Consider the following 23898-nt stretch of genomic DNA (forward strand, 5'->3'; position numbering starts at 1 on the left):
AGTACCAATATGTACAACGACCTCTGCCTGTTTTCCCTCCCGCTTCAGGATGCCCTCTACCCGTTCGGAGACATCCTGGACCCTGGCACCAGGGAGGCAACATACCATCCTGGAGTCTCTTTCACGTCCACAGAAGCGCCTATCTGTGCCCCTGACTATAGAGTCCCCTATTACTCTTCTGCGCTTTGACCCTCCCTTCTGAACATCAGAGCCAGCCGTGGTGCCACTGCTCTGGCTGCTGATGTTTTCCCCTGATAGGCTATCCCCCCCGACAGTATCCAAAGGGGTATATCTGTTCGAGAGGGGGACAACCACAGGGGATTCCTGCACTGACTGCCTGCCCTTTCTGGTGGTCACCCATTTCTCTGCCTGCACCTTGGGTGTGACCACATTTACATAACTGCGATCTATGACGCTTTCCGCCACCTGCATGCTCCTAAGTGCATCCAATTGCTGCTCCAACCGAACCATGCGGTTTGTGAGGAGCTCCAGATGGGTGCACTTTCTGCAGATGAAGCCATCCGGGATGCTGGAAGCCTCCCGGACCTGCCACATCTAACAGTCAGAGCACAGCACCCCTCTAACTGACATTGCGTCAATTAATTAAAATTTAAATTAAAAAATTTTTTTTTTTTGAATATTTTTTTTAAATTTCAAAGTTACTGTTAACTATCTGTTTCCTAGCACTAGATTTCTAATAGAAATGCGAGAGCTAAATATAGTACTCTCCGATCTCTGGCTTAGATATCCCTCTAAATTATAATTAAGTAATTATGTTTAATTAGTTACCAATGCTCAATTTTTTTTAAATTTAGTGTAGAATCCCAACCAGCCACTCAGGCCACAGCTTTCTGTGATGTCATTTCAGTTCCCCTCCGACACACACACAATTTGAAAAAGGTACAAAAGTAAAAATGAGTAAAAATCACTTACTTACCTTCTTAGTGTTAATAATATAATATGGCACTTACCTCACACCAATGGGTTTTATTATTAGATTAGAGGAGGAGGGCGGGTGGGAGACACTACACGTGTAGTGTCTCGGGTTTCCTCTCCACCAGAATTTATTGGTGAGGGTCTTCCCAGAAGTCCGCGGGTCGAACTTCCTGTTCCCGCCTTAAATACTAAAATATTTTAAAAAACAGAAAAGAGGGACCGAAAACGGGACCAGGTAAGTGTTTTTAAAGGACAGACTTACCTCCCAGCAATCCCAGAAGGCCCCTGCGCACCGCTCACGCCGAAATTCAAAGGGCTGCTTGTGGTAGTATGTATTGGGGGTCCTGTGGGACTGGAAGCCCTAATGTCATTGGCTGACAGATCCCGGGTCCTGGTTGGCCGTTGACCTCAAGCTCCGCCCTGAAGGCGAAGTATAAGAAGCCGGTGCCTTCCCCCGCAGGCCAGTTTATTATCGGGCTGCTGGGGAACAGACACGCTTAATAAAGCCTCATCGACTTCACTCTATTCGTCTCACGGAGTCTTTGTGCGCTACAATTTATTAAGCGTGCCTAAAAAGGACTATGGAGCTCAGGATCATTCCAGAATGCCTGAGGATCAGCCCCCACGCAGTGAATGCGGCAGCAGCCTTCAAACACTGGCAGACTTGCTTCGAGGCCTACATCAGATCGACTACAGGCCGAGTCTCAGACGAACAAAAACTGTAGGTCCTGCACTCGAGGGTGAGCACGGAGATTTTCACCCTCATTGAAGACACCGACGATTTCCAGACGGCGTTCACAGCACTGAGAAATCTCTACTTTCGCCCAGTTAACCAAATCTACGCTCGCTACCAGCTCGCGACAAGACGGCAAGCTCCCGGAGAATCGATGGACGAGTTCTACGCCGCGCTGCTGATTTTGGGACGAGCCTGCAGCTGCCCGTCGGTGAATGCAAACGAACATATGGACATGTTAATGCGCAACGCTTTTGTGGCAGGTATGCAATCCTCCCAAATCCGCCAATGACTTCTAGAAAAAGAGTCGCTAGGACTCTCAGAGGCACGGGCCCTAGCAGCCTCCCTAGACGTGGCCGCGCGTAATACCCGCGCCTACGGCCCCGACCGGGCGGCAGGCCATTGGGCCCCGTACGTACCCGTCGCGGTAAACCCCCTACCCCCCCCCCCCGACACCCCACAGGCTTGCGCAGTCCAAACGCTGAGTCGCACCGGGGGCGCCCGCTGTTATTTCTGCGGCCAGCCGAAGCACCCCCGACAACGCTGTCCGGCCCGCGCAGCCATCTGCAAAAGCTGCGGGAAAAAGGGCCACTATGCGGTGGTGTGCCGATCCCGCGAGGTCGCCGCCGTCCCGGGGCCACAGGGAGCCCTACAAGCAGTCTAGGCGTCCCAACCCCCCAGCACGCCATGTGCGACCCGCAGGCGCAGCCGACCTGGGACCCGACCACCGCTGTCCCCGGCGAGGGAGCTCCGCGCGGTCCTAGCGCCCGCGGCCCTGGTGCTCGCAGTGAAGGAACTCCGCGCGGTCCTAGCGCTCCCCAGACCCTCCAGCACACCATGTGCGACCCGCAGACGCCGCCATTTTGGGTCCCGACCACCACGAGGGGAGGAGGGGCGCCGTTGTGCGACCCGCAGACGCCGCCATTTTGGGTCCCGACCACCACGAAGGGAGGAGGGGCGCCGCCATCTTGGACCGCCCCCGACCTGTACGACGCATGGGGGCGGCCATTTTGTCCACCCCCGACGCCATCTTGTGACCCCTCAGCCACGTGCGATGTATGGGGGCGGCCATTTTGTCCATCCCCGACGCCATCTTGGACGGCAACAACGGACCCCACCCCACTACTACAACCACGGCTCGCTTCGGTTACGCTCGATCAGGCTCGGCCCCGGACTCTCCAGACGACGACGACAACGGTCCTAATTAACGGCCACGAGACGCCATGCCTAGTCGACTCCGGGAGCACGGAAAGTTTTATACACCCCGACACGGTAAGACGCTGTTCCTTAACTACCTACCCAGCGCACAAAAGATTTGCCTAGCTGCAGGATCCCACTCCGTACAGATCCAGGGATTTTGCATAGTTACCCTAACGGTACAGGGGAGGGAATTCAAAAACTACAAACTTAACGTCCTTCCCCAACTCTGTGCCCCCACCTTGCTGGGCTTAGATTTCCAATGTAACCTACAGAGCCTTACGTATAAATTCGGTGGCCCCATACCCACACTCACTATCTGCGGCCTCGCTACCCTCAAGGTGCAACCCCCGTCCTTGTTTGCGAACCTCACCCCGGATTGCAAACCCGTCGCCACTAGGAGCAGACGGTACAGCGCCCAGGACCGGACCTTCATTCGGTCCGAAGTCCAGCGGCTACTAAAGGAGGGCATAATCCAGGCCAGCAATAGTCCCTGGAGAGCGCAGGTGGTAGTAGTGAAGACAGGGGAGAAACAAAGGATGGTCATTGACTATAGCCAGACCATCAACAGGTACACACAACTAGACGCGTACCCTCTTCCCCGCATATCCGACATGGTCAATCGGATTGCCCAGTATAAAGTCTTCTCCACCGTGGACCTCAAGTCCGCCTACCATCAGCTCCCCATCAACCAAGTGACCGCAAGTACACAGCCTTCGAGGCAGACGGGCGATTATACCATTTCCTACGGGTCCCTTTTGGCGTCACAAACGGGGTCTCGGTCTTCCAACGGGAGATGGACCGAATAGTTGATCAACATGGGTTACGGGCCACGTTCCCGTACCTCGACAATGTAACCATCTGCGGCCACGATCAGCAGGACCACGACGCCAACCTCCAAAAATTCCTCCAGACCGCCAAAGCCTTGAACCTCACGTACAACGAGGACAAGTGCGTTTTTTGCACCGATCGGCTTGCCATTCTGGGCTACATAGTGCGCAATGGGATAATAGGCCCCGACCCCGAACGTATGCGCGCACTCATGGAATTTCCCCTCCCGCACTGCCCAAAAGCCCTGAAACGCTGCCTGGGGTTCTTTTCGTACTACGCCCAGTGGGTCCCCCAGTACGCAGACAAGGCCCGCCCCCTAATACAGACCACGACCTTCCCTCTGTCGACAGAGGCTTGCCAGGCCTTCAGCCGCATCAAAGCGGACATCGCAAAGGCCACGATGCGCGCCATCGACGAGTCCCTCCCCTTCCAGGTCGAGAGCGACGCCTCCGATGTAGCTCTAGCGGCTACCCTTAACCAAGCGGGCAGACCCGTGGCCTTCTTCTCCCGAACCCTCCACGCCTCAGAAATCCGCCACTCCTCAGTGGAAAAGGAAGCCCAAGCCATAGTGGAAGCTGTGCGACATTGGAGGCATTACCTGGCCGGCAGGAGATTCACTCTCCTCACTGACCAACGGTCGGTAGCCTTCATGTTCGATAATGCACAGCGGGGCAAGATTAAAAATGACAAGATCTTAAGGTGGAGGATCGAGCTCTCCAACTTCAACTATGAGATCTTGTACCGGCCCGGAAAGCTGAACGAGCCGTCCGATGCCCTATCCCGCGGCACATGTGCCAACGCACAAATTGACCGCCTCCAAACCCTCCACGAGGACCTCTGCCACCCGGGGGTCACTCGGTTTTACCACTTCATCAAGTCCCGCAATCTCCCATACTCTTTAGAGGAGGTCCGTACAGTCACAAGGGATTGCCACATCTGTGCGGAATGCAAGCCGCATTTTTTCAGGCCAGATGGAGCGCACCTGATTAAGGCTTCCCGCCCCTTTGAACGCCTCAGTCTCGATTTCAAAGGGCCCCTCCCCTCCACCGACCACAACGCGTATTTCCTTAATGTAGTGGACGAATACTCCCGCTTCCCTTTTGCCATTCCCTGCTCCGACATGACCGCGGCCACAGTCATTAAAGCCCTGAACAGCATCTTCACGCTGTTCGGTTACCCCGCATACGTCCACAGCGACAGGGGGTCCTCTTTCATGAGTGACGAGCTGCGCCAGTTCCTGCTCAGCAAGGGCATAGCCTCAAGCAGGACGACCAGCTACAACCCCCGGGTCAACGGGCAAGTAGAAAGGGAGAACGGCAAGGTCTGGAAGGCCGTCCTACTGGCCCTACGGTCCAGGGATCTCCCAGTTTCACGGTGGCAGGAGGTCCTCCCGGACGCTCTCCATTCCATCCGGTCGTTATTATGTACAAGCACTAATCAAACGCCTCACGAGCGTCTCCTTGTCTTCCCTAGGAGGTCCTCCTCTGGAACGTCGCTGCCGACCTGGCTGGCGGCCCCAGGACCCATCCTGCTCCGAAAGCACGTGCGGGCACATAAGGCGGACCCGTTGGTCGAAAGGGTTCACCTCCTCCACACAAACCCCCAGTACGCCTACGTGGAGTACCCCGACGGCCGACAGGACACGGTCTCCCTGCAGGATCTGGCGCCCGCCGGCACCACGCACACCCCCCCGACACCATCAACCAACCGCCCCCCCTTCCTGCCACCGCCGCACCCCGCGACCGCCCCCTTCCCAGGAGGATCAGTCCCCCTCCCCTTTGCACCGACAGCTGAAACCGTGCGGCTCCCGGAGGCGACAACACTGGTACAAGCACCACCAACACCGCCGGGGCCGAGGCGATCGACACGGACGACCAGACCGCCCGACCGACTCGTGGCGTCGATGTAAAACAAAGATGGACTGTTCAATGAACATTTTCTTTTTCCTATACCCTCTGTAAATAGTTGTAACAGGACGATACTGTCCAATACTGTACTACCATGTAACTGTTCTATCCTCCCAGGACCAGCCCTGTAAACCCTTACCACCATACGAAGCATCACCCCGCCGGGTTCATTTTTGACAAGGGGTGAATGTGGTAGTATGTATTGGGGGTCATGTGGGACTGGAAGCCCTAATGTCATTGGCTGACAGATCCCGGGTCCTGGTTGGCCGTTGACCTCAAGCTCCGCCCTGAAGGCGAAGTATAAGAAGCCGGTGCCTTCCCCTGCAGGCCAGTTTACTATCGGGCTGCTGGGGAACAGACACGCTTAATAAAGCCTTATCGACTTCACTCTATTCGTCTCACGGAGTCTTTGTGCGCTACACTGCTCCTGCAAAGGTAAGGGTTTTTAAAGTAAATACTCACCACCTCCCAGAAGGTGGTAAGCATCGTGGGCCCCACCAGCTACTGACCCAGCCCACCGCAAGCCTGCGCCGCGCGGCAGCCAGCCAACCCCGGGGGGCCCAAATGCTACTTCTGCGGGCAGAACAAACACCCCCCGGCAGAGCTGCCCAGCGCGGAGCGCAACCTGCAACGGATGCGGAAAGAAGGGACATTTTGCTGCTGTGTGCCAGGCCCGGTCAGTCGCCGCTGTTCCTAGGCCCAGCGTTCCTACACCCCCCACGTGTGACCCACGGGCGCCGCCATCTTCTTCTCCGCAGGCCACCTGTGGCCCGTGGGCGTCGCCATCTTTAATGCCACCCGCCATGTGTGCCCCATGGGCGTCGCCATCTTCGGCGCCATTTTGGACGGCGCCTCAGGACCCCAGCTCGTCGGGAAGCTCGTCTGGCCGTTCATCGCCTGCCACCACCAGTGACCTGCCCGGGGCCTCCCAGCATTGGCCGCAGCTCGCCTCGATCACCTTGAATCAGTCCCGGCCCCACAACCTCGCAACCGTAACGACAACGGTGAAAATCGATGGGCACAAGACGTCCTGCCTTTTTGACTCCGGGAGCACGGAAAGCTTCATCCACCCCACGACGGTAAGGCGCTGCTCCCTCGCGGTACACCCCATTACCCAGAAAATATCCCTGGCCTCCGGATCCCATTCCATGGAAATGGACCCTCGCCGTCCAAGGTGTAGAATTTAGCAACTTCCGGCCACACGTCCTCCCCCACCTCTGCACTGCCCTGTTACTCGGCCTGGACTTTCAGTGCCACCTCCAAAGCTTAACTTTAAAATTCGGCGGAGCCCCCCCCCCGCCCCCCTTACAGTATGCGGTCTCACGACCCTTAAGGTTGATCCACCTTCCTTGTTTGCGAACCTCATCGCGGATTGCAAACCCGTCGCCACCAGGAGCAGACGGTACAGTGCCCAGGAGAGGACCTTCATCAGGTCGTAAGTCCAGCGGCTTCTGCGGGAGGGCATCATTGAGGCCAGCACAGCCCTTGGAGAGCCCAAGTGGTAGTAGTAAAGAATGGGGAGAAGCACAGGATGGTCATTCACTACAGTCAGACCATTATTCGTACACGCAGCTCTACGAGTACCCCCTCCCACGCATATCTGATATGGTCAATCAGATTGCACGGTATCGGATCTTTTCCACCAGCTCCCCATCCGCACGGAGGACCGCCAATACACTGCGTTCGAAGCAGATGGCCGCCTCTATCACTTCCTTAGGGTTCCCTTCGACGTCACTAATGGGGGTCTCGGTCTTCCAACGTGAGATGGATGGAATGGTTGACCGGTACGGACTGCGGGCCACCTTCCCGTACCTAGATAAAGTCACTATCTGCGGCCATGATCAGCAGGACCACGACGCTAACCTTCTAAAATTTCTCCACACCGCCAAACTCCCACGTACAATAAGGAGAAATGCGTGTTCCGCACCAACCACTTAGCCATCCTTGGCTATGTCGTGGAAAATGGAGTTCTAGGGCCCGACCCCAACCACATGTGCCCCCTCATGGAACTACCCCTCCCCCACTGCCCCAAGGCCCTGAAACGATGCCTGGGGTTCTTCTCCTATTACGCCCAGTGGGTCCCTAACTATGTGGACAAGGCCCGTCCACTCATTCAGTCCACAGTCTTTCCCCTGACGGCACAGGCCCGTCAAGCCTTTAACCGCATCAAGGCAGACATCGCCAAGGCCATGATGCACGCGGTCGATGAGTCGCTCCCCTTTCAGGTCGAGAGCGATGCATCGGACGTAGCTCTGGCCGCCACCCTCAACCAAGCGGGCAGGCCCGTGGCATTTTTTTCCCACGCCTTCCATGCCTCCGAAATTCGGCACTCCTCTGTCGAAAAGGAGGCCCAAGCCATTATGGAAGCTGTGTGGCATTGGAGGCATTGCCTGGCCGGCAGGAGATTCACTCTCCTCACTGACCAACGGTCGGTTGCCTTCATGTTCAATAATACACAGCGGGGTAAGATCAAAATCGATAAGATCTTGAGGTGGAGGATCGAGCTCTCCACCTATAATTACAAGATTTTGTATCGCCCCGGGAAGCTCAACGAGCCCCCCGATGCCCTATCTCACGGTACATGTGCCAGCGCACAAGTGGATCGACTCCGGGCTCTACACGATGGCCTCTGTCATCCGGGAGTCACCTGGTTCTTCTACTTCACCAAGGCCCGCAATCTGCTCTACTCCATTGAGGAAGTCAGGGCTATCACCAGAGACTTCCAGGTCTGCGCGGAGTGCAAACCACACTTCTACAGGCCAGACCGAGTGCACCAGGTGAACGCTTCCCGCCCCTTTGAGTGCCTCAGCATTATCTTCAAAGGGCCCCTCCCCTCCACCGACCGCAACACGTACTTTATGAACGTGGTCGATGAGTACTCCCGGTTTTCCTTCGCCATCCCATGCCCCGATATTACTTCTGCCACGGTCATTAAAGCGCTCAACAGTATCTTCGGCCTGTTCGGTTTCCCCACTTACGTCCACAGCGATCGGGGATCCTCCTTTATGAGCAATGAGCTGCGTCAGTTCCTGCTCAGCAAGGGCATTGCCTCGAGCAGGACGACCAGCTACAACCCCTGGGGAAACGGGCAGGTGGAGAGGGAGAAGGGGACGGTCTGGAAGGCCGTCCTGCTGGCCCTACGGTCTAAAACTCTCCCGGTCTCCCGCTGGCAGGATGTCCTCCCCGACGTGCTCCACTCCATCTGATCGCTCCTCTGCACTGTAACTAACGAAACCCACATGAACGTCTCTTTGCCTTCCCCAGGAGGTCCACTTCCGGGGTCTCGCTCCCAACATGGCTGACAGTTCCTGGACCCGTCCTCCTTCGCATACACATGCGGACCCATAAGTCGGACCCGTTGGTCGACAGAGTCTACTTCCTACATGCGAACCCGCAGTACGCCTACAGGCACCAGGACACAGTCTCCCTCTGGGACCTGGCACCAGCTAGATCCCCACCCACGGCCTCACACCCGACAAACCCCCCCTCCAGTTGCCCCATTCAACCCGGCGCCACTCCCCCTCCCCCCAGCGCACCTCACCGCAGCCTCCGACCCAGGAGGATCCGTCCTCCCACTGGCTCCACTCAGGGGCGATGAAGATGAGGACAACACGCTCCCGGAGTCACAGGTGACCAAGTCGGCGCCTGCATCATCACAGCGGAGGATCAGGATCCCCGACAGACTGAACTTGTAAAGTTTTTCCACCACATCCGCCGGACTATTTTTTAACAGGTGGTGAATGTGGTAATCACCAGGAACTGTATTAGATGTAGTACGGTAAGACTAATATACTAGAGGTACATGGGTAAATCCCTGCCTGCTGCCAGTAGGTGGCATATAAATGTTAGCAGCTACAGGAGGCAACACATTTTTGCTCAATAAAGCCTTGATTATTCCACTACTCTCGTCTTTGTAGTAATTGATAGTGCATCAGCAGGGCTAACCTACGGACCCTTGGCCCATCTCTCCAGGCATTCCCCCCCACCCCCCCATGGCATTGACCCACCCTCTGTCTCATCCCCTGGGTGTTCGGATATTGGCTGCTGCGTATGTAGTGTTGCCTCCCGCAGTGTTCAAGCATAGTGTCCAAGCATCATGGTGTGATTGGGCTGCTAGACAATGACTCCCACATGCTACATGGCCTGCCCACCCACGGGAATCCACTTGGGTTGTGTGAAGTGCTTCCTCAACCAAGAAATACCAATTCCCAATTGGCAATAACCTTTAGCCGCATGGTCAGAGGCTTCGACAGTCGATGGGTATCATGGGTGGTCGGTGGGGCAGATAGGCAGGGACAGGTGTTGCTCCCGGAATGGAGACACACAATCCATGGGTTGGCATGGTGGTGCCGCACATGGCTGCCCCCTGTTGCCCCCCCCCAGCACCTCCCTCCCACCTTCCATTGTGGCCACCCCTGCTGAAGGTTCCCCACCCTCAGCCGGGTGTGCCCCACGAACACTGGAGTGGCAAGCCTGTGAGAAAAGATGGCTACTCACCTCCTCGGCTCCCCACGGAAGCCCTTCCTCCAGATTCATGTTTTTAAAAAGGAGTACTAATCGGCGCCAGCGTGACCACTTGCTGGGGAGTCCGCTGAATATGGGGTGGCTCACGTTAATTGTATTAGGGCTTAAATGGTGATAATTGGTTTCTCGTCATGCTCCAGCATGATCCCGATTTCGCCGATGGAAGTGGGCCAGTTGCATCGCAAAATGTTTGGCACCTGGTGCAATTTTCTGCGTCTCTCGCTATTCATTGGCCTTGTTTCACTTGAGCGAGGCCGGAAGATCGCGCCCTAAAATATTCATATGCAAGGACCTGTCCTCTGGGGGCAGAAGGAACATGCCTAGGCATTACTGGTGACATCCTCCGATATTGAGGCCAAATGTTCGCGCAGTCATGAACGCCGTCGCATTTCACGACGGTGCAACAGGGCCCGGGCACGACCTATTCTGGCCCCCACAGTAGGCCAGCACGGTGGGCCCCGATCGTGGGCCAGACCCCATTGGAGGCCCCCCCGGTGAAGGAGCCCCCCTCTCCCCCCCACAGGCCGCCCCCCCCAGCATGCCCGCAGAGTTCCCGCCAGCAGCGACCAGGGGTGAACGGCGCCGGCGGGACTGTCATTTTTTTTGCCGGCCGCTCGGCCCATCCGGGCTGGAGAATCGCCACTCGCCGTTTGCGGGGATTCTCCGAGCGGCCCGGCGCGAGTCTTGCGCCGCTGGTTTCGGGGGGGCTGGGAGAATCGCGTGCGGGTGTCGGGCGGCGTCCCGGCGATTCTCCCACCCAGCGTGGGGCGGGGGGGGGGGGGGGGGGGGGGGGAAGAGAATACCGCCCTACACCTTTTTTTGAACTAAAAAGAGTGGGGGAGAATAGCTTTCTGTTGAATTTGCCATGGTAACACCTCAAACAATCAGAGTTGACTCGGCAATCTGCACCCTTTTCTCATGCTGTATAACTTATTGCTTCCTTTGAAATTTGGCTTTCTTGCATCTGCCCCAATGAATGCAAGACAAAAAGCTTCAACAGCATCTCTCTTTTGTCAGCACTTCTCTGGAAAGAGTTTGAGACAGAAAAATGAAAGACAGGGATTAATTTCACAAAGTATGATAACATGTGATCACATCTCGGGGCGGCAGCAAAGGTCAGCAATCAGCTGAAATGTTAATCTTGGCCTTTGGAAGTATTGCTCCTCAGACAGACAGAGAAAGCTGAGCCACTATATGTATAATCAAATTAGGTGGTATTGCCAAGTATGACTTTGATGCCTCTGTTATTCTTCTTCATTGTTGAGTTTGCCAACTGCTTAGAAAATCCATGCTGTAATTCCAAATCACACTCAAAATCCCATGACAAAGTATAATTTAAATGTATTAAAATTATGACAAAAATTGAGTGATTGAAACCACCTAAACTTTTAAATCTGGAAGACAATGTTGATAGCATATTGACTTTTAAGCATCTGCAAGGGTCCTGAGGATGTGACAGACGGTATATAAATGTACATCACTCCTTTATTTTTCTTTAACACTTCCATTTAACACATAGAAGACAGATGGTGGTGGTGGATGGAAAATTTTCAGACTGGAGACCAGGGGCGGATTACTCCGCAATCGGCGCGATGTCCGCCGACTGGCGCCAAAAACGGCGCGAATCAGTCCGGCATCGCTCCGCCCCAAAGGTGCAGAATCCTCCGCATCTTGAGCGGCCGAGCCCTAACCTTGAGGGGCTAGGCCTGCGCTGGACTGATTTCCGCCCCGCCAGCTGGCGGGAAAGGCCTTTGGTGCCCCGCCAGCTGGCGAGGAAATGACTTTGCCGGGCAGCGCATGCGGGGGAGCGTCAGCGGCCGCTCACGGCATCCCCGCGCATGCGCGGTGGTGGAGACCGTGGCGAAGGCAGAAGGAAAAGAATGCCCCCACGGCACAGGCCGGCCCACGGATCGGTAGGCCACGATCGCGGGCCAGGCCACAGTGGGGGCACCCCCCGGGGCCAGATCGCCCCGCGCCCCCCCCAGGACCCCGGAGCCCGCCCGCGCCGCCTTGTCCCGCCGGTAAGAGAGGTGGTTTAATCCACGCCGGCGGGACAGGCATTCCAGCAGCGAGATTTCGGCCCATCCGGGCCGGGGAATCGCCGGGGGAGGGCCCGCCAACCGGCGAGGCGCGATTCCCGCCCCCGCCGAATATCCGGTGCCGGAGAATTCGGCAACCAGCGGGGGCGGGATTCACGCCAGCCCCCGGCGATTCTCCGACCCAGCAAGTGGTCGGAGAATCCCGCCCCAGTTACCAGCGGTGCACCACAGGGATCTGGGGCGAAATTCTCCGATCCCCCCGCTGGGTCGGAGAATCGCCGGGGGCTGGCGTGAATCCCGCTCCCGCCGGTTGCCGAAGTCTCCGGCACCTGAGATTCGGCGGGGGCGGGAATCGCGTCGCGCCGGTTGGCGGGCCCCCCCGCTCGATTCTACGGCCCAAATGGGCCGAAGTCCCGCCGCTAAAATGCCTGTCCCGCCGGCGTAAATTAAATCACCTACCTTACCGGCGGGACAAGGTGGCGCGGGCGCGCTCCGGGGTCCTGGAGGGGGGCGCGGGGCGATCTGGCCCCGGGGAGTGCCCCCACGGTGGCCTGGCCCGCGATCGGGGCACACCGATCCGCCATGGCGGAGGCGGAAGAGACTTCCTCCACTGCGCATGCGTGGGAAACTGTCAGCGGCCGCTGACGCTCCCGCGCATGCGCCGCCCCGAGATGTCATTTCCGCGCCAGCTGGCGGGGCACCAAAGGCCTTTTCCGCCAGCTGGCGGGGCGGAAATTCGTCCGGCGCCGACCTAGTCCCTCAATGTTGGGGCTCGGCCCCCAAAGATGCGGAGCATTCCGCACCTTTGGGGCGGCGCGATGCCCGTCTGATTTGCGCCGTTTTGGGCGCCAGTCGGCCGACATCGCGCCGTTTCTGGAGAATTCCGCCCCAGTGCTGGGTCCTCTGCTATTTGTGATTTTTATCAATGACCTGGAGGAGGGGGCTGAAGGGTGGGTCAGTAAATTTGCTGATGACACCAAGATTGGTGGAGCAGTGGATGAGGTGGAGGGCTGTTGTAAAGAGACATTGATAGGATGGAGAGCTGGGCTGAAAAATGGCAGATGGAGTTTAGCCCTGATAACTGCGAGGTGGGGCGGGGGAGGGGGGGGGGGGGGCGGTGTAGAATACCGCCCTACACCTTTTTTTTAACTAAACTAAAGAGAGGGGGAGAATAGTTTTCTGTTGAATTTGCCATGGTAACACCTCAACCAATCAGAGTTGACTCGGCAATCAGCACCCTTTTCTCATGCAGTATAACTTATTGCTTCCTTTGAAATTTGGCATTCTTGAATCTGCCCCAATGAATGCAAGACAAAAAGCTTCAACAGCATCTCTCTTTTGTCAGCACTTCTCTGGAAAGAGTTTGGGACAGAAAAATGAAAGACAGGGATTAATTTCACAAAGTATGATAATATGTGATCACATCTCGGGGAGGCAGCAAAGGTCAGCAATCAGCTGATATGTTAATCTTGGCCTTTGGATGTATTGCTCCTCAGACAGACAGAGAAAGCTGAGCCACTATATGTATAATCAAATTAGGTGGTATTGCCAAGTATGACTTTGATGCCTCTGTTATTCTTCTTCATTGTTGAGTTTGCCAACTGCTTAGAAAATCCATGCTGTAATTCCAAATCACACCCAAAATCCCATGACAAAGTATAATTTAAATGTATTAAAATTATAACAAAAATTGAGTGATTGAAACCACCTAAACTTTTGAATCTGGAAGACAATGTTGATAGCATATTGACTTTTAAGCATCTGCAAAGGTCCTGAGGATGTGACAGGCGGTATATAAATGTAGATCGCTCCTTTATTTTTCTTTAACACTTCCATTTAACACATAGAAGACAGAGGGTGGTTGTGAATGGTAAATTTTCAGACTGGAGACCAGGGGCGGGATTCTCCGACGCCCCGCCGGGTCGGAGAATCGGCGGGGGCTGGCGTGAATCCCGCCCCCGCCGGTTGCCGAATTCTCCGGCACCGGATATTCAGCGGGGGCGGGTATCGCGCCGTGCCGGTTGGCGGGCCCCCCCCCGGCGATTCTCCGGCCCGGATGGGCCGAAGTCCCGCTGCTGGAATGCCTGTCCCGCCGGCGTGGATTAAACCACCTCTCTTACCGGCGGGACAAGGCGGCGCGGGCTGGCTCCGGGGTCCTGGGGGGGCGCGGGGCGATCTGGCCCCGGGGGGTGCCCCCACGGTGTCCTGGCCCGCGGTCGGGGCCCACCGATCCGCAGGCTGGCCTATGCCGTGGGGGCACTCTTTTCCTTCCGCCTTCGCCATGGTCTCCACCATGGCGGAGGCGGAAGAGACCCCCTCCACTGCACATGCACGGGGATGCCGTGAGCGGCCGCTGACGCTACCGCGCATGCGCCGCCCGACAAAGTCAGATTCGCGCCAGCTGGCGGGGCACCAAAGGCCTTTCCCGCCAGCTGGCGGGGCGGAAATCAGTCCGGCGCGGGCCTAGCCCCTCAATGTGAGGGCTCGGCCCCTCAAGATGCGGAGGATTCCGCACCTTTGGGGCAGCGTGATGCCAGACTGATTCACGCCGTTTTTGGCGCCGGTCGGGGACATCGCGCCGATTGTGGAGAATTCCGCCCCAGTTACCAGCGGTGTACCACAGGGATCAGTGCTGGGTCCTCTGCTATTTGTGATTTTTATCAATGACTTGGAGGAGGGGGCTGAAGGGTGGGTCAGAAAATTTGCTGATGACACCAAGATTGGTGGAGTAGTGGATGCGGTGGAGGGCTGTTGTAAAGAGACATTGATAGGATGCAGAGCTGGGCTGAAAAATGGCAGATGGAGTTTAACCCTGATAAGTGCGAGGTGATTCATTTTGGTAGAAAAAACTTGAATGCGGATTACAGGGTCAACGGCAGGGTTCTGAGGAATGTGGAGGAACAGAGAGATCTTGGGATTCAAGTCCACAGATCTCTGAAGGCTGCCACTCAAGTGGATAGAGCCGTGAAGAAGGCTTATAGTGTGTTAGCGTTTATTAACAGGGGGCTTGAGTTTATGAGCCGCGGGGTTATGCTGCAACTATACATGACCCTGGTGAGACCACATTTGGAGTATTGTGTGCAGATCTGGTCACCTCATTGTAGGAAGGATGTGGAAGCATTGGAAAGGGTGCAAAGAAGATTGAACAGGATGCTGCCTCGTTTGCAGGATAGGTCTTATGAGGAAAGGTTGAGGGAGCTAGGGCTTTTCTCTTTGGAGCAGAGGAGGATGAGAGGCGACTTAATAGAGGTTTATAAGATAATGAGGGGGAAAGATAGAGTGGACGTTCAGAGACTATTTCCTCGGGTGGATGTAGCAGTTACAAGGGGGCATAACTATAAGATTCAGGGTGGGAAATATAGGAGGGCTGTCCGAGGTAGGTTCTTTACTCAGAGAGTGGTTAGAGTGTGGAATGGAATGCCTGCTGTGATAATGCAGTTGGACACTTTAGGAACTTTCAAGCGGTTATTGGATAGGCACATGGAGCACACCAGAATGACAGGGAGTGGGATAGCTTGATCTTGGTTTCGGACAATGCTCTGCAGAACATCGAGGGCCGAAGGGCCTGTTCTGTGATGTACTGTTCTATGTTCAATGTTCTATTTGTTTCTGACTGCTACGAGCTGAAAAAAGTGCCAAACTAAATTACAGTGTTTCTTGTTTTCAGTGTCAGTGATGAACCTACTTTAGAAATTTTCATGGTATTTATACATGAAGAGGTACAAAAGAATTAGTTTGATGTGCCCCAGAAATGTTTTGGATCTTTTTGTTGCCTTGATCAGAAAGCAGCAGGTGAGAGGAACAAGCTGAACACTAAGGAACAGGCATCAAGTAAAAATAATAGTGTCAAATCCAAAACATCCAAACCAATAATAACAGCTTGCATTTATATCGCACCTTTCAGGTCGCAAAATGTCCCCAAAACGTTCACAGAAGTAATTCTCAAATTGAATTGGTCAGCAAGTCATGAAAATATATATATATAGAGGTATCAAGGCTGCAGACCAAATGGTTGGTTGAAGTAGCAGTTTTAAGGAGTCTCTTAAAGGAGCAGAACTGTGAGGAACAGCAGAGAATTTTAGAAAGGGAATTGCAGAGCTAAGACCATATGCAGCTGAAAGCTGCCAATGGTGAAGCAAAGAAAATGGGATTTTTAAAAGGCTATGATTGGAGAACAGTGGAGACTTTAGACAGTTGTAGGGCAGGAGGAGGCTATAGAGGGGTGAGGCCATGGAGGTTTTGAAAACACTGGGCGCAATTCTCCCATTGGGAGACTAAGTACCGACGCCGGAGTGAAAACCGGAGTGTTTCACTCCAGCGTCGGAGGCCATTCCCAGTCCCCTATTCTCCCGCCCCCTAGCGCGCCGCGTCATTTACGCGCGGCGGGCCTTGTCGCCGCGTAAAAGCAGCGCCGCGTAAATGACGCGACCGGCGTCGCGTAAATGACGTCACCCGCGCATGCGCCGTTGCCGTCCTCTCCGCGGCCGCCCCGCAAGACGATGTCGGATGGATCTTGCGGGGCAGCGGAGGAAAGGAGGTCCTCCTTCAGAGAGGCCGGCCCGCCAATCGGTGGACCCCGATGGTGGGCCAGACCCCTTTTGAGCCCCCCCCCCGGTGCAGGAACCCCGTTCGCTCCCCCACAGGCCATCCCCCCAGCGTTCCCGCGCTGTTCCCGCCGGCAGCGACCAGGTGTGGACGGCGCCGGTGGGAACCTGTCGTGTTGGCAGGCCGCTCGGCCCATCCGGGCCGGAGAATTGCCCCTCGCCCATTACCAAAGGCAAGTGGCGATTCTCCCAGCGGCCAGCCGTGATTCACGCCGCGCCTGTTTGTGGGGGGTGGGTGAATCGCGTGCGGGCGTCGGGACGGCGTGGCGGGACTCTCGTGGCGCCCGGGCGATTCTCCCACCCGGTGTGGGGGGAGAGGGGAGAATTCCGCCCAGCGTTTGGGCAACAGAATTTTGCAGGCTGAGCTGGAGAGTGAAAGAGAAGACCAGTGAAATGTACATCTCATCAAGCTGTGTTAACACAACGTTATTGCAACCAAACAGCTCTGCCTAGATTTTCCCTGCTTAGTTGGTCTCTCTAACTATTAAATTGGAAAAAAATAAACCATTATATGAAGAACTTCCATTTCATCGAGGAGGCTTCAGTCCAAACCACATTTGACAATCTGGGGCGGAATTCTCCGACCCCCCGCCGGGTCGGAGAATCGCCGGGGGCTGGCGTGAATCCCGCCCCCGCCGTGTCCCGAATTCTTCGCCACCAGAGATTCGGCGGGGGGTGGGAATCGCGCCGGTCGGCAGGCCCACCCCCGGCGATTCTCTGGCCCGCGATGGGCCGAAGTCCCGCCATTGTCAACCCTCTCACGCTGGCGTGGATTAAACCACCTACCTTACCGGCGGGTGCAGGTGGCGCGGGCGGGCTCCGGGGTCCTGGGGTGATCTGGCCCTGGGGGGTGTCCCCACGGTGGCCTGGCCCGCGATTGGGGCCCACCGATCCGCGGGCGGGCCTGTGCCATGGGGGCACTCTTTTTCTTCCGCCTTCGCCATGGTCTTCACCATGGCGGAGGTGGAAGAGACCCACTCCCCTGCGCATGCACGGGGATGACGTCAGCAGCCGCTGACGCTCCCGCGCATGCATGGACTTACGCAGGCCGGCGAAGTCCTTTTGGCCCTGTCTGGCGTGGCGCCAAAGGCCTTCCACGCCAGCCGGTGAAGCGGAACCCACTCTGGCGCGGGCCTAGCCCCTCAAGGTGAGGGCTTGGCTCCTAAAGGTGCGGAGACTTCCGCACCTTTGGGGCTGCCCGACGCCAGAGTGGTTTCCACCACTCCATCACGCCGGGACCCTCCGCCCTGCTGGGTAGGGGAGAATCCCGCCACTGATCTGAAAACACTGTTTACATTTTGACAATTGTGGCAAATTCTCATGCAGCAGCTGAGACAATCCATAACATCCTAAAACAATCGACAATATTGGTTTTTTAATGAATTTAGAGTACCCAATTCTTTTTTTTCCAATTAAGGGGCAATTCAATGTGGCCAATCCACCTACCCTGCACATCTTTTTGGGTTGTGGGGGTGAAACCACGCAGACACGGGGAGAATGTGCAAACTCCACACGGACAGTGATCCGGGGCCCGGATCGAACCACATACGGGTCTCCGGTGCCCTGAGGTAGCAGTGCTAACCACTGTGCCATTGTGCTGCTCCAATCAACAACATTCTGAAAAGAAGTCAATTTTCTGTATCTCCCTTTCAATGTTAATGAATCCTTCAAAAGAATCCAGGATTCAAGTTGGATCGACATATTTGCATAAAGCCAATCATAGAATCATAGAATTTACAATGCAGAAGGAGGCCATTCGACCCATCGAGTCTGCACCGGCCCTTACAAAGAGCACCCTACTGAAGCCCACGTATCTAGCCTATCCACGTAACCCAGTAACCCCCACTGAACATTTTGTGGACACTAAGGGCAATTTAGCATGGCCATTCCACCTAGCCCGCACATCAGTTTTCCCTTGGGGCATATCCTAACTGTTTACTATGTTTTGTCGAAATACATCTGATGTGTTGGGTGTTCTGGATCACATACGGGTCACCAACACTGGAAATAGTGCAACACTATTTTATTGAATCATGAACTGTTTAAACTTACTTAGGCTGTGGGTTAATACGAAACTATCTTTAACTAAAGACCTTTGCCTTGTCCTAACCAGTCGATGCACTCAGCACATGGTGAATGTCTGTGTTGCAGGCTGTGAGCTCTGTCCTCCTAGCTAGCTGCAACTTGAATGAGCGGGAACTCTGATGCTCCCTGTCTTTATAGTACATGTGCTCTCACTGGCGATTGGCTGCGGTGTTGTGTGTGTTGATTGGTCCCACTGTGTGTCCATCAGTGTGTGTCTGCACCATGATATACTGGTGTATATTATGACATCCCCCCTTTTATAAAAAATGTACCTGCGTGGCAATAAATAGTGTATGGTGAATGTTCCTGACTACGTGTGTGCGAAATATTTACAAGACTATGTACATAAAAACTAAGCTATGTAAATGGGAAGGTGCCTGGTGCAGAAAAACAGTATGTCACAAGAATAACGAGATGAACACTATATACAAACCACTTGAACGATTAAACGGAAGAACAGAACAAATCAGAAAGTGCATAAGTCCACAACGTTCACAAATTAAGTCTCTGAGGTGGGCGACGAATTCTGGTTGACCGCCTCAAGGCTGGGTCGGGAGCTGCCGGCTGAGAAGTGGGCTGGAGTGAGAAGGATGCAGAGTGACCGGAATCTCTGCATAGTCCAGGTCAGGGTCAACAGGAGGGTGTGGTAATGGTGGAGGATCACGTAGCGAGCTTGGAACGAGACGAAGGGCACATCGATTGCGGCGCAGAATGAAGCCATCCGGTAGACGAACCAGGAACGAGCGGAGGGGCCACCTGCCGAAGGACAACAACAGTTGCAGACCAGCCACCATCCGGAAGATGGATGACGACATTGTCATCTGGAGCCAGAGCAGGGAGATCAGCTGCATGGGAGTCATGAGCCGCCTTGTGCTGTGCACGAGACAGCTGCGATCGTTGAAGGACCGGAACATGGTCGAGGTCTGGGACATGAATGGACGACACCGTCGTCCTCAGGTTGCGACCCATGAGCAGCTGGGTTGGCGACAGGCCAGTGGACAGTGGGGCCGAGCGATAGGCCAGCAGGGCGAGGTAGAAATTGGACCCAGCATCGGCAGCCTTGCAGAGGAGCCGTTTGACTATGTGGACGCCCTTCTCCGCTTTGCCGTTGGATTGGGGGTACAGGGGACTGGATGTCACATGCACAAAGTTGTACCTCCTGGCAAAGTTGGACCATTCCTGGCTTGCAAAGCAGGGGCCATTGTCTGACATCACAGTGAGTGGGATGCCGTGTCGAGCAAAGGTGTCTTTACAGGCACGGATGACTGCAGACGATGTGTTGTCGTGTAAACGTACCACCTCCGGGTAGTTTGAAACATAGTCTACAATCAGGACATAGGCCCTGCCCAGCGCGTGGAACAGGTCGATGCCGACCTTGGACTAAGGGGATGTGACCAACTCATGGGGCTGTAGGGTCTCACGTGGTTGGGCCGGCTGGAAGCGCTGACAAGTAGGGCAGTTGAGCACTGTGTTGGCGATGTCATCATTGATGCAGGGCCAGTACACGGCCTCTCAGGTCCGTCGGCGGCACTTCTCCACGCCAAGATTGTCCTCGTGTAGCTGTTCCAAGATGAGCTGGCGCATGCTCTGCAGGATGACAATGTGGTCCAGTTTCAGGAGAACACCATTGACTACCACCAGATCATCTCTGATGTTGTAGAACTGCAGGCATTGGCCCATGAGCCACCCCGTCTGTTAAGTGGCGCATGACACGCTGTAGCAAATGGTCAGTCGCTGTCTTGCGGTGAATTTGGACGAGGCCTTCATCCGTGGCAGGTAGATTGGAGGCCACGAAGGCCACATGGGCGTCAACCTGGCAGACGAATCCCGCTGGGTCACACAGAGTGTTGACTGCCCTGGAGAGAGCGTCGGCGATGATTCGGTCTTTACCCGGGTGAAGACCAGCTGGAAGTCGTATCGCGGGAGCTTGAGCAGAATACGCTGGAGGCGAGGCATCATGTCGTTCAAGTCTTTCTGTATTATATTGGTCAGCGGGTGAGTGTCGGTCTCGACGGTGAATTGGGGAAGGCCGAACACATAATCATGAAACTTGACGACACCGGTCAAAAGGCCCAGGCACTCCTTTTCTATCTGCGCGTAGCGCTGTTCCGTGGGGGTCATGGTGTGTGACGCATATGCAACGGGGGCCCATGATGAGGCCTCATCGCGTTACAGGAGCACTGCCCCAATGCCAGATTGCCTGGCATCAGTCAAAATTTTTGCCTCTTTCGCTGGATCAAAAAAAACCAAGACCGGGGCCAGGGTGAGTTTGGTTTTGAGTTCTCTCCATTCGCGCTCGTGGGCAGGAAGCCATTGGAAGTCTGTCGTCTTCCTGACCAGGTTCCTGAGAGCCATGCCATGACAGGCGAGGTTAGGAAGTTGACCATGCCCAGAAATCGGAGGACCGCCTTCTTGTCCTCTGGCGTTTTCATCGCTGTGATAGCAGCCACCTGGTCCGCATCCGGCCGCACACCCAACTGGGAGATGTGGTCCCCGAGGAACTTGAGTTCCGTCTGACCAAAAGAGCATTTGGCTCTGTTGAGGCGGAGGCCTTGCTCACGTATGTGTTTGAACACGCGCTGGAGGCGACTGACATGCTCCTGCAGGGTGGTGGACCAAATGATTATGTCGTCGACATAAACGCGAACACCTTCAATGCCTTCCATCATTTGTCCCATGATCCTGTGGAACACCTCTGAAGCCGATATGATCCCAAACGGCATCCTGTTGTAACAATATCTGCCAATGGCGGTGTTAAAGGTACACAGTTTCCTGCTGGATTTGACGTGCTGGATTTGCCAGAATCCTTTTGAGGCGTCAAGTTTGGTGAAGAGCTTGGCACGAGCCATCTCGCATGTGATCTCTTCGTGCTTGGGAATTGGATAATGCTCCCTCATGATATTGCGATTCAGATCCTTGGGGTCAATGCAAATTCTCAGCTCGCCAGAAGGCTTTTTTTACGCACACCATGGAACTGACCCAGTCGGTTGGTTCCGTAACTCTGGAGATTGTCATGATATTCAAGTGAACATCACAGCACAAACACACATACATAATGATAGACAGAGCAACGGACCAATTAGCACACATAACACGACAGCCAATCACAGACAAGAGCATACACAGTACAAAACAAGAAACACAACACTTCCTGGGCAGTCCATCAGGAGACGGCACAGGGCAAGGACCTCAAAGCCAGACACTCACACAGTCACCACGTGCTGAGTACCAAGTTTGTTATATAAATAGTTTAAAGGAATAAAACTGCGTTGTACCAATCGCAACCGTGTTGGTTCGTCTGTATCTCAGAACACCCAACACTTCAGATATCACTCCTTGGTCTTGGAGGTCCTGCAACTGCTGCTTGAGGTGGTCCTTGAGGGGTGCTGGGACTCTGCGAGGTGCATGTACCACAGGCGTGGAGTTCTGTTTGAGTAGGATCTTGTAAGTATATGGGAGCGTGCCCATGCCTTCGAAGATGTCGCGGTGCTGGTTGATGATGGCGTTGAGTTTCACCCTGAAGTCAGCGTCCTGGAAGGCGGGCGTGTCATCAGAGAGAGAGAGTGAACTCTTTGAACGAGGTTCAACAGCATGCACGCCTGTGCGCCAAGCAGGGAGTCCTTCGAGGAGCCCACAATCTCGAAAGGAAGAATGGCTTTCCGTGACTTGTGCGTCACTTTGAGTTGGCACGAGCCAGTAGCAGGAACGATGTTGCCATTGTAGTCCAATAGCTGGCAGGCCGATGGAAGGATGGCTAGTTTGACACAAAGGCTTTGAAAAGCAGACCACGCCATGAGATTGGCGGAGGCACCAGTGTCCCGGCAGAATCGTATTTGGGACCGGTTGACCATCAGGGTAGCACGCCACTCATCGTCTGGATCGATGCTGTATACCAACAGCGGGTGGTGTCTTTGCTTCGGGGACAGCCTATTTTTTGTTATGACACCGACTCGAAAAGGCGCCTTCGGGTCCTCAGTGTCACTGCTGTGTGGGAGGTCTGCATCGGACTCGGTGACCGTGGGTTGAATTGCCCGAACATTCCTGCGAGGCTGGCTGAAGCGATATGAGTTGGCAGGCTGAGCTGCTCGACAGAAGGCAGCATAGTGGCCAAGTCTTCCACATCGTAGGCATTGTCGAGATTTTGCGGGGCATTGCCGCTTTAAATGGGTGGAGCCACAGTTATCGCATGTCGTGAGGTCAGCACGTTTGCTGCACCACTGCGCATGGGCGGTGCAGTCGTGCATGGTGCGCGCCTGCACATTACGTTCCTCAACGTCGCCGTCCCCTCGTTTGGTGTGTACAAGCGCGGGAGTCCGCGAAAAGCGCACAAAATGGCCGCCCTCATCCAGGCTGAGGCCCTGGAGGTGCTCAATCACTTGGATCCGTTCCGCCTCGTGGGGACCTTGCCACTCCGTTTCAGTCGCTTTTATATGGGAATACCGACTCGTGGCGTTTTCATGTAAGACACAGGTCTCGATGGCAGTCGCGAGGGTGAGTTGCTTTACTTTGAGGAGCTGCTGGCGTATCATGGAGTTGGAGGTGGGCCCGTAGCTGCAAGATTTCACAAGGATGCGGAGGTGCGTAAGAAAGGATTGGAAAAGTTCATCCTTACCCTGCAAACGCTGCTGGAAAACGCAGCGTTCGAAACTTTCATTCACCTCTCCGCTGCAGTGAGTGTCAAACTTGAGGAGGACCGTCTTGAACTTTGTCTTGTCTTCATCATCCGCAAAGGTGAGAGAATTGAAAATGTGGATGGCATGGTCCCCGGCCATGGAGAGGGAAAGAGCAATCTTTCTGGTGTCCGAGGCGCCCTCCCTGTCCGTGGCTTCGAGGAAGAGCTGTCAGCGCTGTTTGAAAATCTTCCAGTTGGCCCCGAGGTTGCCGGCGATGCGGAGCGGCGGCGGCGGGCTGATGTTGTCCATGTCGCAGGATGACGGAATGCTGGCGGAAGGCAGATCACTTGCAGGTAGGTCTAAGAAGTGCTAATATCCCACCACTCCTGTGTCATGATGTGTTGGGTGTTCTGGATCACATACAGGTCA

The sequence above is a fragment of the Scyliorhinus torazame genome, chromosome 15 (assembly GCF_047496885.1).
Source record: "Scyliorhinus torazame isolate Kashiwa2021f chromosome 15, sScyTor2.1, whole genome shotgun sequence".
NCBI classification, from domain to species: Eukaryota; Metazoa; Chordata; class Chondrichthyes; order Carcharhiniformes; family Scyliorhinidae; genus Scyliorhinus; species Scyliorhinus torazame.